We start from the raw sequence: 20876 nt of genomic DNA, 5'->3' as shown, positions 1-20876 counted from the left end.
TACAGACTTCAAGCCTTCGGGCAGACCCTCCCAATTAAGAGACAGATTCAGCTCAGGCAGCTCAGAATGCTCCATTAAACACGCACCGCACCTTCTTGCCCTCTGTGCTGCTGCGGGCTCCCCTAACAAGCTTCCAACCTCTCCACGAGTCCCCGGTTCCTGCCTTGCCATGTGATGCTGACGGGAGAGACAGAAGATGCCAGCTAAAAAACAAAAGGGAAAGAAAGAAAAAGTCCGAAATCATCTTACTGTGGTATTTTAAAAGGTTCAGCTTATAGGGAAATTCTCAGATCTTTGTATTTAGATGATGGAAGGTCTGTGGCTTGGCAGCCCACACCTATAATAAAAGCATCAAAGGTCTTCATAAACCAGAAGATTTTTGTACGTGTGTGTGTGCGTGCATACGTGCACACACGTGTGCACTTGTGTCCATGTGCAAATAGGTTTAGAAACGTATACTCTGTTAAACCAGAGGACATACCTCATCTGTTGTTCCGCAGATGAGAAAGAAACACTTTGATTTTTTAAAAATTGTTTTCTCCTTACTTTTTCTTTTTCTTTTCTTTTCTTCCTTTCTTTCTTTAAGATGGTGTCTCATCTTAACCTGGAACTCACTAAGCCGGCTAGGCTGGGTAGTCAACAACCTTAGGACTCTGCCTGTCTCTGTTGCCCTACGACTGGAGTTACAATTTTGCAACATAATCCCCAGCCTTCTTTGTTGTTGTAAATATGGGATCTGGGGGACCAAACTCAAGCTCCCACACTTGCAAGGTGACCACTTTACCAACTGAACTGCCACGGTAGGCCCAGAGACGTTTCTCTTGTGCTCCTTCTTTATCTGTCTAATCACCCTCAGAGCAACAACTCCTGAGTCTCTTCCTTCAGGAATTTGTTTTGACTAACCCTGAATGCCATGGAAATGAATACATGCAGTCTGTTCTCTTCTGTGTCTGGCTTCACTCTCTCACTCTACTGTCTGTGGAATTTATTTGCTGCTGTATAAGTTGGTCATCATTTCTTCCCATATGGAACATTCTATGACTACTGTTCCATAGAATGGATACACCATTCCTTGGCTTATGTACAGTTTTCCAGTTGTGTTAAGTTTGAGGATGGTAAGAAGAGAGACAAATATAACTAACAAATACATTGATGGTATATTCGATAACTCTAGTTATAAGAGAAATTTAAATGAAACTCCTAATGACATAATATTTCACATCCACTAGAGTAGTTAAAATTAATGCAGCTGATAAGATATGTCAACTTGACTTTCTCTCCATGTTGCTTTTGGTCATGGTGTTTTGTCATAGCCCTAACTGAGACTAGCTTGTCCCAGGAGTGGAGTGTTGCTGTGACAGGCCTGACCATTTTTGGAAAGAATTGTGGAAGGATTTGGAGACATTGGGCTAGAAGAGTCAGTGAGCTCTTCTGTAGGAGCTTGGAAGCTAAGAATGTTGAGAGTACTACAGACAATGGAGGCCTGACTTGTGAAGTTTCAGAGGGAAGCAAAGACTCCTCTACCAGGCTTTTTGTGCGAAGAATCTGTAGTTAGCTTGTGCTGAAGAACCAGCTTCCATTAACAAAACACCAGAAATGCTAACATGAAACCTTGGCTTTGCTGAGATACTGCACGCTGGTCAACTGGACTTGCGAAATTGGCAGTGATTAAGAAGAGACCATCATTACTGAGGTTAAACCCAGGAAATGTTTCCTGAGAGTCAACACACAGAAGCTCTGTTCCAGAGGTGGCCAAGGTTGTACCTTACACTGGCAGACAGACTGGGTAATGTGTAAGCATCCCCCAGGTGGTGCTGGCTTTGAAGGCATGAAGGGGTCATGGAGAGCAGCTGAGGCTTGGTACGGTAAGGAGCCAGGAGAGGCCATTGGCGAAGGTATAGCCTAGGAGCGTTGGAGGCACAGGACTGGAGGAGTCATACAGGGAAGGAGAGGATTTGCACCATTAGGAGAGCATAGAAGAAGCTATCGGTGAAAGTGCAGCCCAGTTGCAGTAGAAGACCCCAGCGTTTTGGAGATGCCAGGACAAAGAGACGGCCACCAGGATCAGCAGCAGCAGTGAAGTGGAGCCAGGGGAGCTTAGAAGACAGCTGTGTGCGCTGCAGAGGGCGGAGCCGGAGAAGAGATCCAAGGTCCTTGGAGGAGCCCAGAAGATGGTGAGTGACTTCCAGACCTCTGACATTGAGTTATTTACATTTTTGGAGTTTGACTTTTGCTTTGGTGTGATTGGGACTGTGCTCTGGCTCTTCCCTTTTGAAGTAAGGATGCATTTTGATTTTTAAAATTTTTTTGCAAAGCCCACAATGAAGAGACTGAGTTTTTATTTGTTTGTTTTTACATCCTGACCAAAGTTTCCCTTCCCTTTCTTCCTCTCAGCCCCTCCTCCCCAGACCTCCAACTCCACTCCTCCTCCTCCATTTCTCTTCAGGGAAGGGCAGCTCTCCCATGGATACCAGCCAGCCATGGTATATCAAGTTGAAGAAAGACTAGGCACCTGCTCTCCTATTAAGTCTGGATGAGGCAACTTACTAGGAGGAGTGGGTCCCAAAAGCAGGCAACAGAGTCAGAGACAGCCCCTATTCCCACTGTTAGGAGTCCCACAAAAAGATCAAGTTACACAACCTTAACACATATATAACGGGCCTAGGTCATTCCCACGCAGGCTCCCTGGCTGTCGGTTCATTCTCTGTGAGCTCCTATGAGCCCAGGTGAGTTGATTCTGTGAGTTTTCTTGACCCCTCTGACTCCTACAACCCTCTTCTCTGTCTTCTGCAAAAATTCCCTGAGCCTAATGTTTGACTGTGGATCTCTGCATCTGTTTCCCTCCGTTGCTGGGTGAAGCCTCTCTAATGATGTTTGGCTAGGCACTAATCTATGAGTACAGCAGAATACTTTTAGTAATCATTTCACTGACTTTTTTCCCCATAGTGTTTGGTTCTGTACTAGGTCTCTGGGATGTCTATCCTGCGTCTGCCCTCCAGGCAATGTCAGGATAAGCTCCCTCTCAAGGCATGGGTGTCAAGCTGGACCAGTCATCGGTTGGTCATTCTCTTAATTTCTCCACTGCCTTTACCCCAGCACATCTTGTGGGCAGGGCAAGTTGTAGGGTGAAGGTTTTGTGGCTGGGTTGGAGTCTCCATCCCTCCACTGGAAGTCTTGCCTGGTCACAGGAGAAGAGATGAAGAGACTGAACTTTAAAAGAGATCTTAGGTTTTGATAGAGACTGGATTTCAGTGTTTGGATTTGCAGAGACTTTGGGACCTTTAAAGTTTATAAAATGTTTTATGTTGCAATGTTGATGTTAGTGTGTGATATTGGGGATGAACAATAAGGAAAGGTATGACTTCACAGTGATGTGTTTGTGTGTAAAACTGGCAAGGGGTCCATTGTCCTGGCTAGCTTTATGTCAAGGTGACACAAGCTATTTATCTGAAAGGCTCAAACTTCAACTGAGAAAAAAGCGCCCTAAGATCTGGATGCAAGGCATTTTCTTAATTAGCGATATGTGGGGGAGGGCCCAACCCATTGCGGGTGATGTCATAACTGGGCTGGTGATCCTGGGTTCCATAAGAAAGCAGGCTGAGCAAGCCGTGGGGAAACAAGCCAGTAAGTAGCACCCTCCATGGCCTCTGCATCAGCTCCTGCCTCTGGGTCCCTGCCCTACCTGAGTTCCTGGCCTGTCTCTCTTTGATGGTGAGCATTGCTGTGGACGTGAAGGCAAAACGAACCCTTTGTAGCCCATCTTGCTTTAGGTCATGGTGTTCTATCGTAGCGATAGTAACCCTAACTAAGACAGACATGGAACCAGAACTCTCATGCACTGATGGTGAAAACATAAATGACTCTATCATTTGCAAAATGTTTAACAGTTATTTTTAATAAAAGTTTTTAATGTAAAAGTTTTTTATAAACCATTTTTTAGGAAGCTGAACACAAATTTAAGCAATGAACCGGACATTCCACTCTCAATGATTTATGCAAGACAAGACCACATGACTTTTTAATATCTACTTATTACAAACAATAAGTTCATCGAACATTTCTAAAAATGTCATTTTTGACTTGGTTCATGTAGGTTCACATTCGGAGAGATAAATTTGCTTTTTTATGTTGACAAAGAAAAACAACAACAGATTTTTGGATATAGAGTTAAGAAATAGATATGAGACAGTAGCAGCTCTTTTAAGCCAATGCAGACCTTCTCAGAGTTTCTCTGCTGAGTGGGCCCTCCCTTGTGCTCTCTGGCAGCAAGGCCTCCCCTCCGCATCACCCGCCGGTGTGAGGAAGTTCTGTCAGAAAAAGCGAGAGCAGGAACAGCACATAGAAAAGCTGCCAAGGAAGATACCAGCTTCGAACGGTGGGTATAAGACCATCAAAGGAAAGGGCTTGAAAAGAAGGGATTACGGAAGTCTAGCCGTGGCAAAGAAGTAAATTACGAAGGTTCTAGACAGGCCAATGGTTTTGCCCGTAGGAAGGCGGTGGTTACAGGGGAGTGCCGAGGAAAGAACCAGAAAGCTGTGTTGAGTGAAAAGAAGTAGAATCCGAGCCATGGATGACTCCTTAGAGGTACACCAGGCAACGAAAGAGGAAGGGGTTTGTTTTCTTGTTATTTCTGTGTTGCCCAGGGCCCTGTGCATACAGTACCTACTCAACCACTGAGGTCCCTACCCCAAGAAAGGTTTATATATGCGGAACTTGACCATGTGTCCAGGGTGAGGAGAAGGGAAACACAAGGACACAGAGGCTGCCGATAAAACAGGAAGGAGTTTGACTGAACAAAACTGTGAAGAGGAAGGAGACAAAGTCTTGAATGCATTTAGAGAGTCTTAACTTGGTCTGGAAAGACTAGCTCACGCTTTGTGAGGGGAAAAAAGGCAAGCTGGACAGGCACTCAGGGCACCGATGGCAGAGCTGGGGAAGTCTGGCTGTGAGCATTCTTTTCAGGATGGCGAGGGACTCAAGGGCGCATGTGAAGAGTAGGATCTGACAGTAGTGTTTGACCTCGGGGGAAAGTCAAGGGAGGAGTTAGGGATAGAATCAGCATGGCGCGAACATCTTGATAGGGAGGGTTGGGGTCCCTGCACTGCTGAGGGCATGTACTTGAGGTAAAGCTAGTCCTTAGCATGGCTCTGCACTTTGATTTGGGGGTAACCAGGCTCAGCAGTACAAGAGAAGGAAAGAGAATAGTGGGTTTACCCAGGGCAAGAGAAGAGTCAATGTGTATGGGGTCTTCCGGATTGAGGGAGCCAAACAAAAATATGCCATGCTACCAAGGGAAGTTAGGAAGACAAAAAAATAGGGTGGGATTTAACAGGAACAAAACGTGTGTGGGATCAGACACAATAGGATAAATGTTAAGAGAAGGCTTAGCAGCAGCTGAAAACAGCCACTTGTTTCATAAAAACTGGTGAAGGTCAATGGCTTCGATCGTGTCTGAACTTGACAAGGGAAGTCTGGAAGTTTCTTGATCCCACCGTCACACTTTCTACCTTCCGCACCCAGGACGGACTGCCAAGCTTGTACGCCCATCGTGAATCATGTTCTTTACAAGGACATCAAGGATAACAGATCTGTATGAAGTAATATTTATCAATAAAAAACTACTCAAGAAAGAACAAAGATACATTCTTACCAAAGAGATAGGACTGACTGAAGCAGATATTTTATGAGAAATAATCTTGGAGCTATAATAATTATGGATAGATCATAGGAGATTTCTTGGTAGATCACGCACAGCTGTGCCATCACCCTGTTGGAGCTTAGTCAGGAGCCCCTACTTACGTGGGACTGGACAATAAATGAACTCTCTGGAGTCTGTCTTATTGTGGAAATGACTTTGCTTTCAAGGCTGCAGTTTGGGATTGCACACACAAACACACACACACCATAAAGTTTTATTCATCCACAGAAAAGAACAAACTTACATTTTCAGGAGAATGAATGAGACTGCATGACACCATGTTAAGGGAAATAGGCCAGATTCAGACAAAAGATCACATCTGACATCATATGTGAGATGTAGATGTGTGCGGTGTGTGACAGGAACAGCAGAAGTGAGACTGTGAGGGGGGAGGGAGGGAGGCGGTGAGGAAGAAAGAGTAACCGGGAGAGAGAAATGTACACGCTTTCTTTCATATACAGAATCTAGCCATAAAACACTCCCGTGTGCATGCATGTGAGTGTGTGTGTGCATGTGTGCATGTGAGTGTATGTGTGTGCATGCGTGTGAGTGTACATGTGTGTGCATGCGTGTGGATGTATATGTGTGTGCATGTGTGTGAGTGTATATGTGTGTGCATGCATGTGGGTATATATGTGTGTGCATGGGTATGAGTATACGTGTGTGGGTGTATATGTGTACATGCGTGTGAGTGTATGTGTGTGTACATGTGTGTGGGTGTACATGTGTGTGCATGTGTGTGAGTGTATATGTGTGTGCATGTGTGTGTATATGTGTGTGCATGCATGTGGGTGTATATGTGTGTGCATGTGTGTGAGTGTATATGTGTGTGTGCATGTGTGTATATGTGTGTGAGTGTATATGTGTGTGTGCATGTGTGTATATGTGTGTGCATGTGTGTGGGTGTATGTGTATGTGTATGTGTGTGAGCATATGTGTGTGTACATGTGTGTGGGTGTATGTGTATGTGCATGTGTGTGAGTGTATATGTGTGTGCATGCATGTGAGTGTATATGTATGTGCATGCATGTAGGTGTATATGTGTGTGAATGTGTGTGAGTGTATGTGTGTACATGCATGTGGGTGTACATATGTGTGCCTGTGTGTGGGTGTATGTATGTGTGCATGTGTATGAGTGTATATGTGTGTGTATGTGTGTATGCATGTGTGTGAGCATATGTATGTGTGCATGTGTGTGGATGTATGTGTGTGAATGTATGTGTGTGTGCATGTATGGTAGTGTATGTATGTGTGTGTGCATGTGTGTTTAAAATATGAAAGCAGAAGAAAGACAATCTTGGTGGTCAGAAGGGGACCAGTGAGGAGTGTGCAGAGAGGAGGGGCAGGATAGGATAGTGGGGTAGTGATTATAAGCAATGTATAATAATATATGTGCATAAAATTGTCATAATGAAACCTATTATTTTGTGCTAAAATTAATTTTTAAAAAGATAGTTTAAAAGATTTTTATATTTGTCAAAGCACTAAAAGTTCTAGAAATCATTTAGCTTATAATTCCATATGGGAATTCTCTCTCCTCCTCCTCCCTCCTCCCACAAGCATAGATACATTCACACATGTGCACATGGATTTCTATATGCACACACATGTCTTGTGCACTGACTTTGCTGTTCCCCTCTGAGTTCCATTATTCCCTCTTCTGGGACACAGGAAGCATCTGCTTCCCAATCCTTTATGACGGGCCTCTGGAGTCAGGATCTGCTCCGTGGCGTCAATGGAGACTCCAATTCTCTTTCTCTTAGCACCCTAACACATGCTTTCATGGACCCCCTTGGATCATGTTTTCAGCCATGCCCTATCTTTCCCTCTGTCACCGAGAACAGGAGGATGGTGTGACCCAGCTGGTTAAGTGCTGACCGTGAGACTTCTCTGGGGAACGCTGTGAAGGGGTTGGGATCCATCTCGACAATAGGACAAAGCACAGACTTAGTCACCATTAAACATCCCTGAGGGGTTTTTATTTCCCCCTCCCCTGTAGGCCCAGAAACGTCTAAACCTCTATTTTCTGTTTGCCACATCTTATTGCCTCTTGTCTTTACAGGCCACACTCCTTGCTACAGTAAATATCCAGATTTCAGAAATAGTGTCACATCTCTCCTTGTGTCCCCTGCGCCTGGCATAAAGGACCCACTCATTGTGTGTGGAACAAACAAAAGGGGCTGTACGAAAGAACCCACGGCCAGAATGAAGTACTTCATTTCTTCAAATGTCAGATAGCAGCATGCGCTGACTTAAAACCTTCCAGGATAAGGCCGGAGACGTTAAACTCTCATCCTTTCCAGAATTCTCTCTAGTGAATGCAACCAAACACAAGAGAATGAGAGACCTGCCACAGTGCCAGTCACTTGACTTCAAACTAGAGGCCTTAGGCAGGGTCTCTGGAAGGCGGCTGTCAGGTGGAGTGCGGACGAGAGCGTACTAACAGCTCGTCTTGCTGCCCGCATTGCCCCTGGGTTCAGACAACGGTGTCCTTCCCTTCAGTCCTCTGGGGCAGGACAGATGGCACTTACAACCAACTCAGCATCTGGGAGATGTTTTTCCATGACGACAATTAAGATGCGTGTCCTCCTCCGTGTCCCTCGCTTGCAGGACTTGAGCAGTCTTGCCAGCGGCTTGCTCTCCGCATGGCTCCCTTGTCCATCAGGGCTGTGGCTGCATCGTGGCAGAAGTAGAAAGCAGAGTTGCAGTTGAGCTGGAAACTTCCTGGTGTGCTGATGGACCCCCCCCCCCCCGCACACACACGCACTGCAGGTCTATTAAGGTTTGGGACACAGCTATGCATACTACGCTGTCCTCAACTTGCGATTTTAGCTTAGGTCGGCCTCGAACTCGTGATTCCACCTCTCTAGACTCTCGAATGCCGGGCTCACAGGCATGCAGCACCATGTGAAGCCAATTCTTCTCTCTTTTCTTTTCAATGGAGTTGGCAGTTACTGTGAGCCTACTATGTGCCGATAGACGCTAGAGGAGAAATAGATGATCACCCTCTGCCCTTGAGAAACCCGCAGTCTGGGAGGAAGGAGGCAATCCACTCTGGAAGTGCCCTAAGCAGGGGGGCTCTGAGACCCTGGTGAACGCAGAGAGGAGATGGCTCACCAGTTTGAAGGGAGTTTTAGAGAGGCCATGGTGTGACCCTCTAGATTTGTATAAAATAGTAACTTTTTATAATGCGTGGTTTTAATACTTCCACAGATTTGTCTCATTTTACTCCTTCTAACTGATGTGGGAATTGTTTTCTGTTTAAAGCTCAGGGAGTTACACGGCTCAGAAAGGCCAAAGGATTTGCTCACGAGTGATGGAGAGGGTGGTCCTGAGGCAGAGAGAGAGGGTACGGGCACAAAAGAGAGCAGGGCTCAGAGCTATGATATTAGATCTCAGGGTTCCTTTTGAGCTGATTGTGGTTTCTGTGGGGGCTTTTAGCTACAGGCAAAGGTTAGTAACAACAAAATGAAGCAAAATGCCTTGGAACACTAGGTTTAGGGTGACTGTGGCCAGGAGCTCAACCATGAGCATAGGTCCAGTCCTCACCCCAGGGGGGTAAGATGTAGCCTTCCGTGAGTGCCCATTAACATTGACTGTATGTCAGGTAGTCTGCAGTCCTGAATACTTGGGGAAGCTCAGCAGAGGTCTGGAGATGTAGCTTAGTTTGCTGTGTACAGCGTCCTGGGTTGGATCCACAGCACCACGTCAAACTGGGTGTGGTGGCTATAATTTCAGTACTGAGAGGTAGGGGCCGGAGGGTTAGAAGCTCAAGTCAACACTCAGCTGAGCAATGGGTTCAAGGCAAGGTTGAGCTACATAAGACCCTCTCTCAAAATCAACAAGGGTTTTGTTTTTAAGTCAAATGAAGTTTTACCAGATCATTGGAAGGTAGATTTTTAGATTATTATTCATCCTTGCCTCTTTGTAACACCTGTTGGCATCTGGAGATTGTGCAATGATGAACCAAGTCTCTTCTGGATCCTTAAATGCTGGAAAAGCAAGACCCTAGCAACCTCAGTTATATCTGTGGTTCGTGGGTCCAACCCCATAAACGTGGTGTCCCTGGAGTGAGAAGATGGAGAGGGCAGAAAACATTTACCTCCTCTTCCATTACAACCCAGGAGAGTTGATTTCCCCGAGAACTCTATCCGTTCTCCTTGGCTCAGCTTCTCTCTTTTACAACCCTCCCGATACTATCACAAACACAAAGAATCCACTACTCCCCACCCCTGCCTTGTGCTCCTGACTTCAGCTTTGTTCTCAATGTCCTTTCACAACTCGCTCAGTTACTGACTGGACTCACTCATGGAGGTTTGTGGCTCCGCCTTCCGCCTTGGGTAACTGGCCAGCCTAGCTGTAGAGACTGATCACACTGATCCAGGCATGCTCGATACTGACCACTGGCTGGGAAAGGACAGAGAGCCCTTACCCATCTGTGTGGTGAACCTTGGCTTCCTCCGCTGATGCGAGGGCAGGTGCCGGCTATGCTTCGGAAAGGGCCATGTGGGAAGCAACTTCCTGTATTGGTTCTATAGTTATTTTAGGCCAGTGGTTGTCAGGATGAGGTCCCTTGGATAGTAGCAGCAGCAGCAGCAGTACTGAGGACTATTTCGGGGTGGAGCCCAGAACTCCGAGCATACTGAATCAGATATCCTGGGAAGAGAGCACACCCAACTGTTTTAACAAGACTTTCGTGGGATTCAGAGGCTGGTACAAAGCTTAGGAATGAGGTCAGCCAGACTCTGTTCGGTGTCACGTTGTGAAAGCCACACTCCTGAAGAGTTGGCTACCCCTGCTTTACAGTCAGTCTTCTCTACCAACGATGCTGGAACATTTTGCTGCCCGCCCAGCTGTATTACAAGGAACAGAAGCCGGATGAACAGATGTTTCAGAAAACGATTCTTTTTTTTCTGCAATAGTTGAGTTTGTCTACCAGTATGTGGCTGAACAGTTTGGGTGGACTGTCTACATGGTTATGACCAGATTTTCTTTCTCGTGTTTGCTGACACCTCCTCTGTGGTCTATCTATTGCTGACATCCCCTGAAGTGGTTACCTCTTCAAGACTTAGGCACAGAAGACAAGAAATTGGGGCGGGGGGGGGGATTGAGAGACATGCTGAAAACAATTGATGGGAGCTTTCACGATTCAGCACCTGCTTTTGTTTCCCGTAAGGTGAGTTGAACTGCTTTCATAACCAAAACAGGAACTTAATGCACCCATGTTCTTACAGCACAGCTGTGTAGAGATCTAGTTTTCCTAGTTTCATCTCTAATCCATCTGTATTTTAGCTTATAACTGTTTTATATCATCTCTTCACAACCTTGCTATAGAGCACGGGAAATGCAATGTCTCTTTCAGGTGTACATAATGAATAAATACCTCATAACTGGTAGTCCTTTTTTGTTTTCTTCTTTCTAACACAGTTTTGCAGTAAGTTCTCACTATGTAGACTAGGCTGTCCCCAAGCTCCAAATCCTCCCTCTACAGCCTCCCAAACTGCTGGGACTAAACACATAGGCTACCACACCTGGCTTGGTAGTCCAATTTGTAACCTTCAAAGTTTCACGGTCCACATGAGTCATTGGACTGTTTTCATGGTGGATTTTGTTGGGGGTGTTGGTGGTGATGGTGGTTTTTGTTTGTTCATTCATTTGGCTTGCTTTTTAAAGATAAGGTTTCTCTATACAACCCTAACTGTCCAGGAACTTACTATGTAGACTGGGCTGGCTTTGAACTCACAGAGTTCCACTTGCCTTAGACTCCAGCACTCCCTTAGAGTACTGGGACTAAAGGCATTCCCCACCATGCCTCAACCAAATGGTTTTAATTAGAATTCATGGTGCAAAACAAAAAAAAAAAGAAAGTAAACAGAAAAAGGAAAAAAAGCTTAGAAAAAGAGGTATTTCTGACATAGGTACCAAGCTTTTCACCCTCCATGGATTCAACCACCTTCCAATGTTCTTTACTGCTCATGGATAGGAGCTGGGAACTTCATTTAAAACAATGAGCTACCTAAATCCTGTTCACCAACTCTCCTTTTCAAAAAACTAGTCCCAAAGAAAGTTGAACTGGTTGGACACACCGACAACCTCTACATCACCTCATATCTTTTCTTTCAATGTGCTACAGATTTTATTCATTCATCTATTTGTGAATACCTAGGTTGTTTCAATTTCTTCTTTCCCAAAAGATTTGTTATTTTTATTTTGTGTATATGGGTCTTTTGCCTGCATGTATATGTCTGCATATAACATATATGCAATGCCTGAGGAGGCCAGAAAAATATATCGGGTTCCCTGGAATTGGAGTAACAGATGGTTGTGAGCCGCCATGGGGGTGCTGGGAGTCGAACCCAGATCCTTTTGAAGAGCCGCCAGAGCTCTTAACCCCTGAGTCATCTCTCCAGTGCCTGGTTTCGTTTCTCAAGTATTATGAATACTGCAGCAATAAGCGCAGGAATGCAGTTATCCCTATACTATGCTGACTTAGGTTCCTTAGGATATACACACCCTGGAGTAGCTATACACGAGTCACATGGTAGTTTTATTTTTGTTTTATGAGGAACCTTCACACTAATTTCTATAGCAGCGACACTAATTTGCACCCCAATTAGCAGGGGATAAAGGTTCCTCTTTCCCTACATTCTCACCAGCAATTGCTGTCATTTGTTTTCTGGATGAAAGATGTTCTGGCTGGGGTGAGGGGGAATGTCAATGCACTTTTTGTTTTTATTTCCTCAGTGGCACGTGTGTAGAGCTTTTCTTCACATATGTAGTGTAGTGTAGTGGCATGTGTGTAGAGCTTTTCTTCACATATGTAGCGGCCATTTGTGGTTTTTCTTTTGAGAACTATCTGCTCAGTGCTTTTGCCCATTTGTTGGTGTGTGTGAAGGGGTTCTGGAGTTTCATTTTTGGAGTTCTTTATATAATATAGATACAATCTCCTGTTGGGTACATAGCTGGATGACAGAAGTCAAACAAATTTCTTCTAACTCCCTTTCGGTCTAGGGTCATTTGGTTTTGGCGTCAAGCATACTCTATTCAAGGACTCGTGGGTAGCATGGGAGCCACACACAGTGGTTCAGATAAAGCAGGGTATGAACCGGCGTCCTTCGCCACCTCACCAAAGGACAAGGCATTCTTTATGGCACACGGTCTGTGCCATTCACACACACGCACAGGTCTCGGGAGAAACGGCCACCCCCAGCTAAGGGTGATGGCGCAAACCTGAAGTCCTAGAACTCTGGAGGTGGAAACAGGGCCAAGAGTTCAAGGCCCGCCTAGGCTACAGGAAACCCTGTCAGAAATGAACAAACAAGCAAAGAGCATCCAACCTCTGATAGTTCTAGGCAGCGCCAGGCTCTTCCTTTTTCAGAGCAGGTATTCAAGAGCTCTCCGTCCCTGGGACCCACCCTACTTTTGTGTCCGTTTCAGGGATATAAGTTTTCTTTTAAAAAAATGCAAAGTATTTTGGCGATAATTTTTCCCTTTCCCCAACTCCTCCCACATCCAGCGATCTATGTGGAAGAGGGTCAGAAAGAGTGTGGACAACTACAGAGGGGCAGTGTTTTGCAAACACAGCGGGGTCGACGTCCACGCAGAAAACACACAGCTCGCATGAGACCTTCGTAAGTTCAAATGGGCACGAAGCGTTTTTCTTCCTACCTCACCCTGAGATCTTTGCACAGGCACTGGGCCAGGATGCTGATGCAGAGAGACAACTCTAAAAAGATCAACCTGGAGGGCTAATTTGGACTTTACTCATCTGTTAGGAGAGGGATTTTTGATTTTTGAGAAGTTTAAGTCATTTCTACTGGAGAAAGCTAAGTAACCGGAAAAACTGAAAGTCAGCAATGCCCGTTCATATTGAACACTTGAAGAATGGGATCAGTCATTTCTGAGAAACGGTTCTCTAAAAGGCATGTGAAATATCTTACCACGAAATCCCTTAAGAAGAAGAGTCTCTGTGGTTGGTTTTCCGTGGTCGCAAGGAGATTTAGGAACTTGGCTATTTCCAGATGAGTCAATATGAAGATGGGTCAGAGTCTTAGGGGCTAGTCGGCCTTCACTTTTTAATAAAATAGATTATGCTTGAGAAGAAACTTAGAGAAGGACTTTAGTTTATCAGCAAATTAAAATAACTGTACTCTTTAAAAAAAAATTGCCCCATACTTCTGGCTTCCTGTAACTGTGTCTCGAACAAAAGGGGTTAAATAATATACCTAATTATTTTTTCTTAAATATGAGATTTCCTGGTTTTAAGTGATTGGAAAACACTTCTCCCAACAAGACAAGTGGAGGCCCCATGAGCAGCCTGAACAGAGAAGCAAGTTGGCGGACCGGATGGATGCACTGTGATGTCAGACTGGCTTGAAGCAGCTTGCCGCGTCAGAGTTCCGTGATGTCCACCAGATGACTCGGACTTTGGGCTCCCTTTCCCTAGTGTATGTTGAGCCTAAGCCACACCCACTTGGCAAGCCTGTTTCGAGGGTTACAGGTATGACATGTCTAGGGGCCGCCACGGTGACATGAAAATCTTAAGGCTGCCACCGTTGCCAGATACGGAATACCTCTGACTGAATATCTCTTGGGCAGAGCTGTTCAGTCTTAAGCGCCAAGCGAAGGAAGGGTTGAATTCTATTACCTGGGCAGACCCCACTGCGGCCCAAAAGGTCTTCGCGGATAACTTCCCCAATGTGAGCATCTCCCTCGTGATTACAGAATGGCGGCGCTTCTGAGACCAGAGCTGATTGGTGGATGGTCAGTGGTAGTCTGGGAGAGGCATTTTTTCCCCTTTGGGCGTGCCGGTGGGCGTGCCGGTGGGCGTGCTGGTGGAGGAAGCGTCCAATAAGGAATCGGGTTGCATTGACTGAACTGCAGTGAGCCTGCCATCTACCCTCTGTCTCTGCAGTTTACAGTTGATTGATTGTTTCTTCCACATTCTGTAATTGCTTCATTAGAGGCTTTAGATGCTCGTTGTGTTGGCAACTTCCTATAAAACTGCAGAATCAGGGGAGGACACGTGCCAGTCATAGGGAGCTAAAGACTCCTCTGTGTGTGTGTGTGTGTGTGTGTGCTGGCGTGCGTGTGTGCACGCGCACGCATACATGTGCGTGTGTTTGAAAGGCAGAATATTATGCATACTGCGCTGGCTAGTCCTATGTCAGCTTAAACGGGGGGAACCTTAATTGAGAAAATGCTTCCATAAGATCCGGCTGTGAACTGGACGTTGTGCCTTTAATCCCAGCACTCAGGAAGAAGCAGAGGCAGGTGGATCTCTGTGAGTTCAAAGCCAGCCTGGACTACAAAATGAATTCCAGGACGGCTAGGGCTGTTACACAGAAAAACTCTGTCTTGAACCTCCCCACCCCCTAAAAATATGTGGCTGTAAGGTATTTTCTTAATTAGTGATCAATGAGGGAGGGCACAGTCTATTGTGGGCGGTGCCATCCCTAGCCTGGTTGTTCTGGGTTCTATAAGAAAGCATTCTGAGCAAACCATGGGGAGCGAGCCAGTAAGCAGCACTCTCCAGGGTCTCTGCATCAACTCCTGTGCCTGGTTTCCTGCCCTGTTTGGGTTCCTGCCCTGACTTCCTTCAGCGATAGACTACAGCGTGGAAGTGTAAGTCAGTAGCCCTTTCTCTTCCCAACTGTTTTTTTGGTCATGGTGCTTCATTGCAACAGTAGAAACCCCAACCAGGACGCACACTTTCATCCCTTAAAGATGGCCAGCATATGGACAAGACGACCTGTCTCTCAGCGCTACCTCCCTCGTACTAATGCTCCCTGGCTTGTAGCTCCCAGCTAGGACTTCAGGCTAGTTAGTCGAATCCCTCCAAGGCATCCCCTGCTCGGCATCCTCCATCTCTCCCTGACCTGTGCCCTCTCTTCTTGCCCATGGCAGTAAGCAGCTTCCCGGTCTACACGGTGTCACGGATTGATCCGCCCGTTGTCTCTGCCATCTTCAAGCTGCACACTCATATCTGGCTCCTGGATTCTGTGCCTTCATCTTTATTCTCTGTTTCCTCGGTCAGTCCAATCCTTCATCCCCCCAGTCACTTCTTCAGTGTCCTCCGTGAACCACTGTGGTGGCCCCGTCTAGTCCAGCCAGCTCCCTCCAAACTGCAGGAGTCGGGAGCATCCTTTTAAAGGCAAGGCCGAGAACATTGCTTTCACATTTAGAACCTTTCAAAAGCTTCCCAGTGTCTGCAGCATAAAGCCACCGAGAACTTTATTAGGTCAGAGCGTACTGTCTTCTCAGTATCTCGTGTCCCTCTTTGAAAAGAGCGGTTGCTTCTTTTGCATAGCATTCTTCACAGGCTGCTGTCAGGGGCCACGTGTTTCCTGTTCCCCCACTGTCTCCGTGACCAGAAGATTGCCTGCCGTGGAGTAGGGGCTTGGGAACTAGCTAGCTAGCCTGTGGCTGCAAAAGAACAGGTGTCCTCCTTTGCTGGCTTTCCACCTCTGTTCTGGGATGGCTTTGGGGATAGAAACAGAGATCTTCACTGGGCTGGGCGGAACATGCTCACGCAGTTGCTCCGAGAATGGATGCCTGGCTTTTCACTAGCGTGCACTTCCAGACTCAGTTGTGCCAAATGCTCCCCTCCTCTCCAGCCTCCGCTGCTGCTCTGACAAGCTCCCCTTTCCATTCTGAATGATCACACGCCCACTCATCCCACCAGGGCCGGAGCACTGAGTTTGTCTTTTCCTCTCTTTTCACCCAGGAAATGTTGATTTCTCCCCCCTGAAAGTCAGCCCAGCAGCCCCTTCTCTGGCGTCCCAGGAAAAGACAAGTGCGCTTTGCTTGGATTAGTCAGCTAGGAGTGCATTAAACAAATTCGTCTAGATTAGGGAGGGGCTTAAACATCGGACGCTCAGTTCTCACAGGGCTGGAAGATGAAGCCCAAGATGAAGATGCCAGGGTGAACTTCCTGGTTTGCTGTTCAGAGCCTGGCTGTCAACTCTTTCTGTCTTCACTTGATTGGTGGAGGGGGCGTACTTTAGTTTCTGGGTTTTTTTTTTTGTGCTCTTTTTTTAAGGTCACATATTCTAAGACGTCCACCCTCATACTCACTCTTGTCTACGTCTACTTATGTTCTACAGGCTCAACTATGATCACGGCATATGAATCTTCAGAGGGCACAAACATCCCCAACCCTACCTTACCTCCATACTTTACTAGGTGTAATCGTTATGGAAGCTACAAACGCCAAACACCTGCTACGCATCACAGTCTTTATTTCATCACGCCTCCTGAATCTCTGAAGGAAGATGTACATCTGCTCCTCCCCTAGAAATGATGGACAGCCCACTCATCCAAAGAAGTTCCTGATCTCAAAGCTAAGGCGTACCCACCCTCCTTATATTGCACAAGCCAGGGATTAATAACTATTTTCTGTCAAATGCCAAAACATAAATAGTTTAGTCTTCACAGCCGTATGGTCTCTATCCTGACGATTCATCTCCTCCATGTTAGCACAAAAGGAGCCACAGAAACAACATAAACGAATGAGCATGGCTTTGTTCCAATAAAACTTTATTTAGCACTTTGGAAATTTGAATTTCATTTAGTTCCCTTGTGTCATAAAATAAGACTTCTTTGGATTCCCCCCCTCAACCACTTAAAAACACAAAGTCTAAGCCTAGCTCATGACTGTGTAAACACACAGTGCTTGCTTACTCTCGGTCTGGACAACCGCAGTGAGATTAAAACGGGAATTATTTTCTAAAACGTGTCTCCCCACTTGAGCCACTCCTCCAGGATTCACCCTGTGTCTGTGAGGCCCACTTAGCATTTCCTGCCTCACTTACGCAGGCTCTCCTCCTACCCTGCTGCCTCGGCCCAGGCCCACCCCACAAGCCAGGGCTGTTGCCCCGGCTCCTTCAGGTGCCGACTCCCGGATTTCCCTCAGCCCAGCGGGCCCTGGCTGCCCTCCTGGAAGCTGGCACAGCCTCTTCTGTCACTCAGGTACTTTACTGTGCCCGACCTTCCTCCTTGTCTCCCCGTCTAACCAGACACGTTTGTCTGCCACTTATCATGCTTACCTCTGTGAGGAGGTTAGGAGAACAGCAGGCAGGGATTTGTCTTCTGTTCACCGCCATAAAACCAAAACCAAGACGGCTATATGATGGGGAAGACTTGTGTATATTTCAATAAAGCACTGTTGGCCAATAGGGAAGCAAGATGGGTGGGACTAGGAGTCCAGGAGGATTCTGGGTAGGAGAAACACAGGGAGTCATGATGTAGCCTGCCAGAGAAGTAAGATGTCCAGAACTTTTCTCCGGTAAGAGAAATACTTAGATGAACAATTATGGGGTAAATGCTTAAGTCAGAGCTAGCCAGTAAGAAACAAGCAAGGCCAACAGCTTCATAATTAATACAGCATCTTGTGTGTTGCTTGGGGACTACAACGCGACAGAGCCCAGGCGACTGGTGGGGAAAAACCAAAGTGGCAGACAAGGAAAAGGCTTCTCTCTACAGCTATAGCCCTGCCCGCCATGAGCACTGAGTTACCCACATCTCTTAGAGACACCCAGCACAGAGTACTCTTGGCACGAAACAGCTAGGATGAAGCTGGGCACGGTGGTGCATACCCATGATCCCAGCACTCAGGAGGACTGCCATGAGTTTGAGTCAGCCTGGGCTACATAGAGAGACTATATTAGACACGGTTACATAGTGAGACGTTGCTGAGTTTGAGTCAGCCTGGGCTACATAGAGAGACTATATTAGACACAGTTACATAGTGTGATGTTGTCTCAAAGCAAGCAAACAGATAGAAAAATAAAAAAAGAAAAAGCCCAAAGAAAATCAAAACCAACTAAGTACATCTAAAAAAAATCTTAACAGTCTAGGGAAAAGAGCCAGTTGCGGTGGCACGCACCCTTCGTCTCCCGGCAGGGGGACTGTGAGTGTGAAGTCACTCTGGACTGCTTGGAGAGTTCGGGGTTGTTTGGGCTACATAGTGAGGCCTTATAATAACACATGAAATAAAATGCAAAGTCTTGGATAAAGAGCTTGATAAGCATTGGGTCTTATGCTCACCAGAGACCTGACGGGTGGAGCGGGCATGGTCCAGACACGGGCCCTGGCCTCACATCTCTGAGCTCCCTGTTCAGCAGCTCTGGGCCGAGCTTCCTCTGCTGTGTGAACTCCTGACCCTGCTCCTTCTGGAATCCTATGCTGGAGGAGGAGGAGACAGGAGGTGATGGGGGCCTGGGGATCAGTCTCAGACGGGAGCAGCAGATGGAGTTGGGGATGGCACGGTGAGAGTGGCCTGGAATTCTGGCAGAAGAGGGAAACGGCGTGTGCCAGGGCTCCCGGCGAGCTGGCAGGGGAGGCCTGGCTTCTTGCTCAGTTAATTGAGGTAATTTCTGCTGCCACCTTTTGGATAGAAGTGAGACTCTCCCTCTTCCAGCCACAGATCGCTCCCCTGCCTCTTGCCACATTCCAAAGGCAGAACTCTCAATTTAGCTCCATCTAGTTAGCTACTCCTTAAAATTTTGTCACCTAGAAAAATAATTACAGGATTCCTCTGACAGCCTGAGATACACGGAATGCACCAAATTACAGGTGCAATTTGGAGACCCAACTGGAACCACCAAGTGAAATTGGCAGCAGTGGCCCTAATCCCAGAACCACCCACGTGGTACCCGAGGGAGTTTTGCCGCTGAGGCTCTTCTTTTCAATCCGCACATTAGGCCAAGAGGTCAAAGGAACTGGAGGAAACGGAAGGAAGAGACCTGGAGGCCTAGGCGGGGACCCGGCTTTCCTCCCGCTTGGCAGAACCTGGCCCTGAGAAGGTCCATCTTGGCTGGGCAGAGTACATCCAGTCTCTACTCTGTGCAGCCGGCCGAGAGTCTCCCCAGGTGAGCAGGGAGGGCAGAGGACGGCGTCCTCCTTTTCTTCTTCCCGTCTCCTTCGTGTTTTCTGTCACTGTAACCTGCAGAAACCAAAGCTAGCCTCCCAAGGAAAAAGCAACACCCAGGAGACAAAGCAACCCACGCCCCGTCCTGGGAAATGAGCGCAGAGAGCCACAGAGACGAGAATCTGTTGCCCACGCATTCTTCAAACAGGGCTGAGTGCCTCCATCGGCAGAGCCCCGCAGGTACAAGATTAGGGTCTCATGGAGATGCTGGGGGACAGAGGAACTAGCCAAGGTAGACCCGCAAAGGCCATAGTTAAAGGACTTAGAAGGGACAAAGAGTGTACGGTGCTACCCTGCACCCAAGGCGCCTTTGGATACCCTGCCTGTCAGTCAACTCCCTGATTTGTTTATCACAGCCTTCCTACAGGAGACAAAGGCTTTCTAACAGAGGTAGCCCCTAGAGTCGGGAAAATGTCTAACGACGATCTTTAAAAGCAGATGTGGTGCCTCACACCTGTAAACCTAATACCCAAGAAACTGAGGCAGGAGGATCACTCTAAGTTCAAAGCCAGCCTGGAAGACTGCAACACAGCCTGAGACCAGGCTTCAAGCGACCAAAAACAAGGGCTGGAAATGCCGCCGAGTTTGTAGCGCGCTTACCCAACATGCACAAAGCCCTGGGTTCAGTCCTTAACGCTACATTAAAAAAAAAAAAACTGGGTTAATGCCGGGCAGTGGCAGTGGTAGCACAGGCCTTTAATCTCAGTACTTGGGAGGCAGAGGCAGACAGATCTCTGTGTGTTTGAGGCCAGCCTTGTCTACAGAATGAGTTCCGGACAGCCAGGGCAGTTACACAAAGAAACCCTGTCTCAAAAAACCAACTAACCAACCAACCAAACAAACAAACCAAACCACCCTGGGTTCAGTCCTCAACCCTACATAAACACATAAGCTTGGCATGGGGGGGGCAGTATGTTTGTGTGCCAATCATTGCAGTACCAACAAGTCAACTCTTTCTTGAGAAGCTAACTCTACAGAAGTTAACCCTTGCCCAGTCCTTCACCTACCTCCAAAACACACCTCAAGTTCCAGCCAGAACTTTCCAGCCCCATCCTTTGCCTCTCTCCACAGAGCAGCCCTTCCTGTACCCCCGTCCCTGGCCCCGTGCTTGGGATACCTTGGCACAGGCTCTTTCCTCTAGGAAGAAGTCCTCTGGCTACCTTGGACCCTCAACACCATCTTCTGGTCCAGAGTTCATCCACCAAGTCACCAGTGGGGCCGCCTCGCCTGTAGTCACTGGCTTTGCCT

At 47.0% G+C, this 20876-nt stretch overlaps 2 long non-coding RNA genes and 1 pseudogene across 3 annotated transcripts; 2 read left to right on the top strand and 1 right to left on the bottom strand.

Moving 5' to 3' along the window:
• Positions 1-90: 90 nt before the first annotated feature.
• On the bottom strand, positions 91-14031 carry LOC121136831. Of its 2 annotated transcripts, XR_005873990.1 has the most exons (4): positions 13639-14031; positions 10131-10354; positions 8230-8371; positions 91-203 (listed from the first exon to the last, which is right to left on the bottom strand). It is a non-coding gene; the product is annotated as an uncharacterized LOC121136831 (long non-coding RNA). The 2 variants fall into 2 exon arrangements; XR_005873988.1 differs by lacking the exon at positions 91-203 and having other exon boundaries at positions 7660-8371.
• On the top strand, positions 10524-10831 carry LOC121136828 (annotated as a pseudogene).
• Positions 14032-14093: 62 nt separating the features above from the next.
• LOC121138927 lies at positions 14094-17251 on the top strand. Its single transcript, XR_005875784.1, has 2 exons — positions 14094-14198; positions 16804-17251. It is a non-coding gene; the product is annotated as an uncharacterized LOC121138927 (long non-coding RNA).
• Positions 17252-20876: the final 3625 nt, after the last annotated feature.

The sequence above is a fragment of the Mesocricetus auratus genome, unplaced genomic scaffold (genome assembly GCF_017639785.1).
Source record: "Mesocricetus auratus isolate SY011 unplaced genomic scaffold, BCM_Maur_2.0 Super-Scaffold_6730, whole genome shotgun sequence".
Lineage (NCBI taxonomy): Eukaryota > Metazoa > Chordata > Mammalia > Rodentia > Cricetidae > Mesocricetus > Mesocricetus auratus.
Note: the sequence above shows the minus strand (reverse complement) of the source record. Positions and strands in the feature narration are given on the sequence as shown.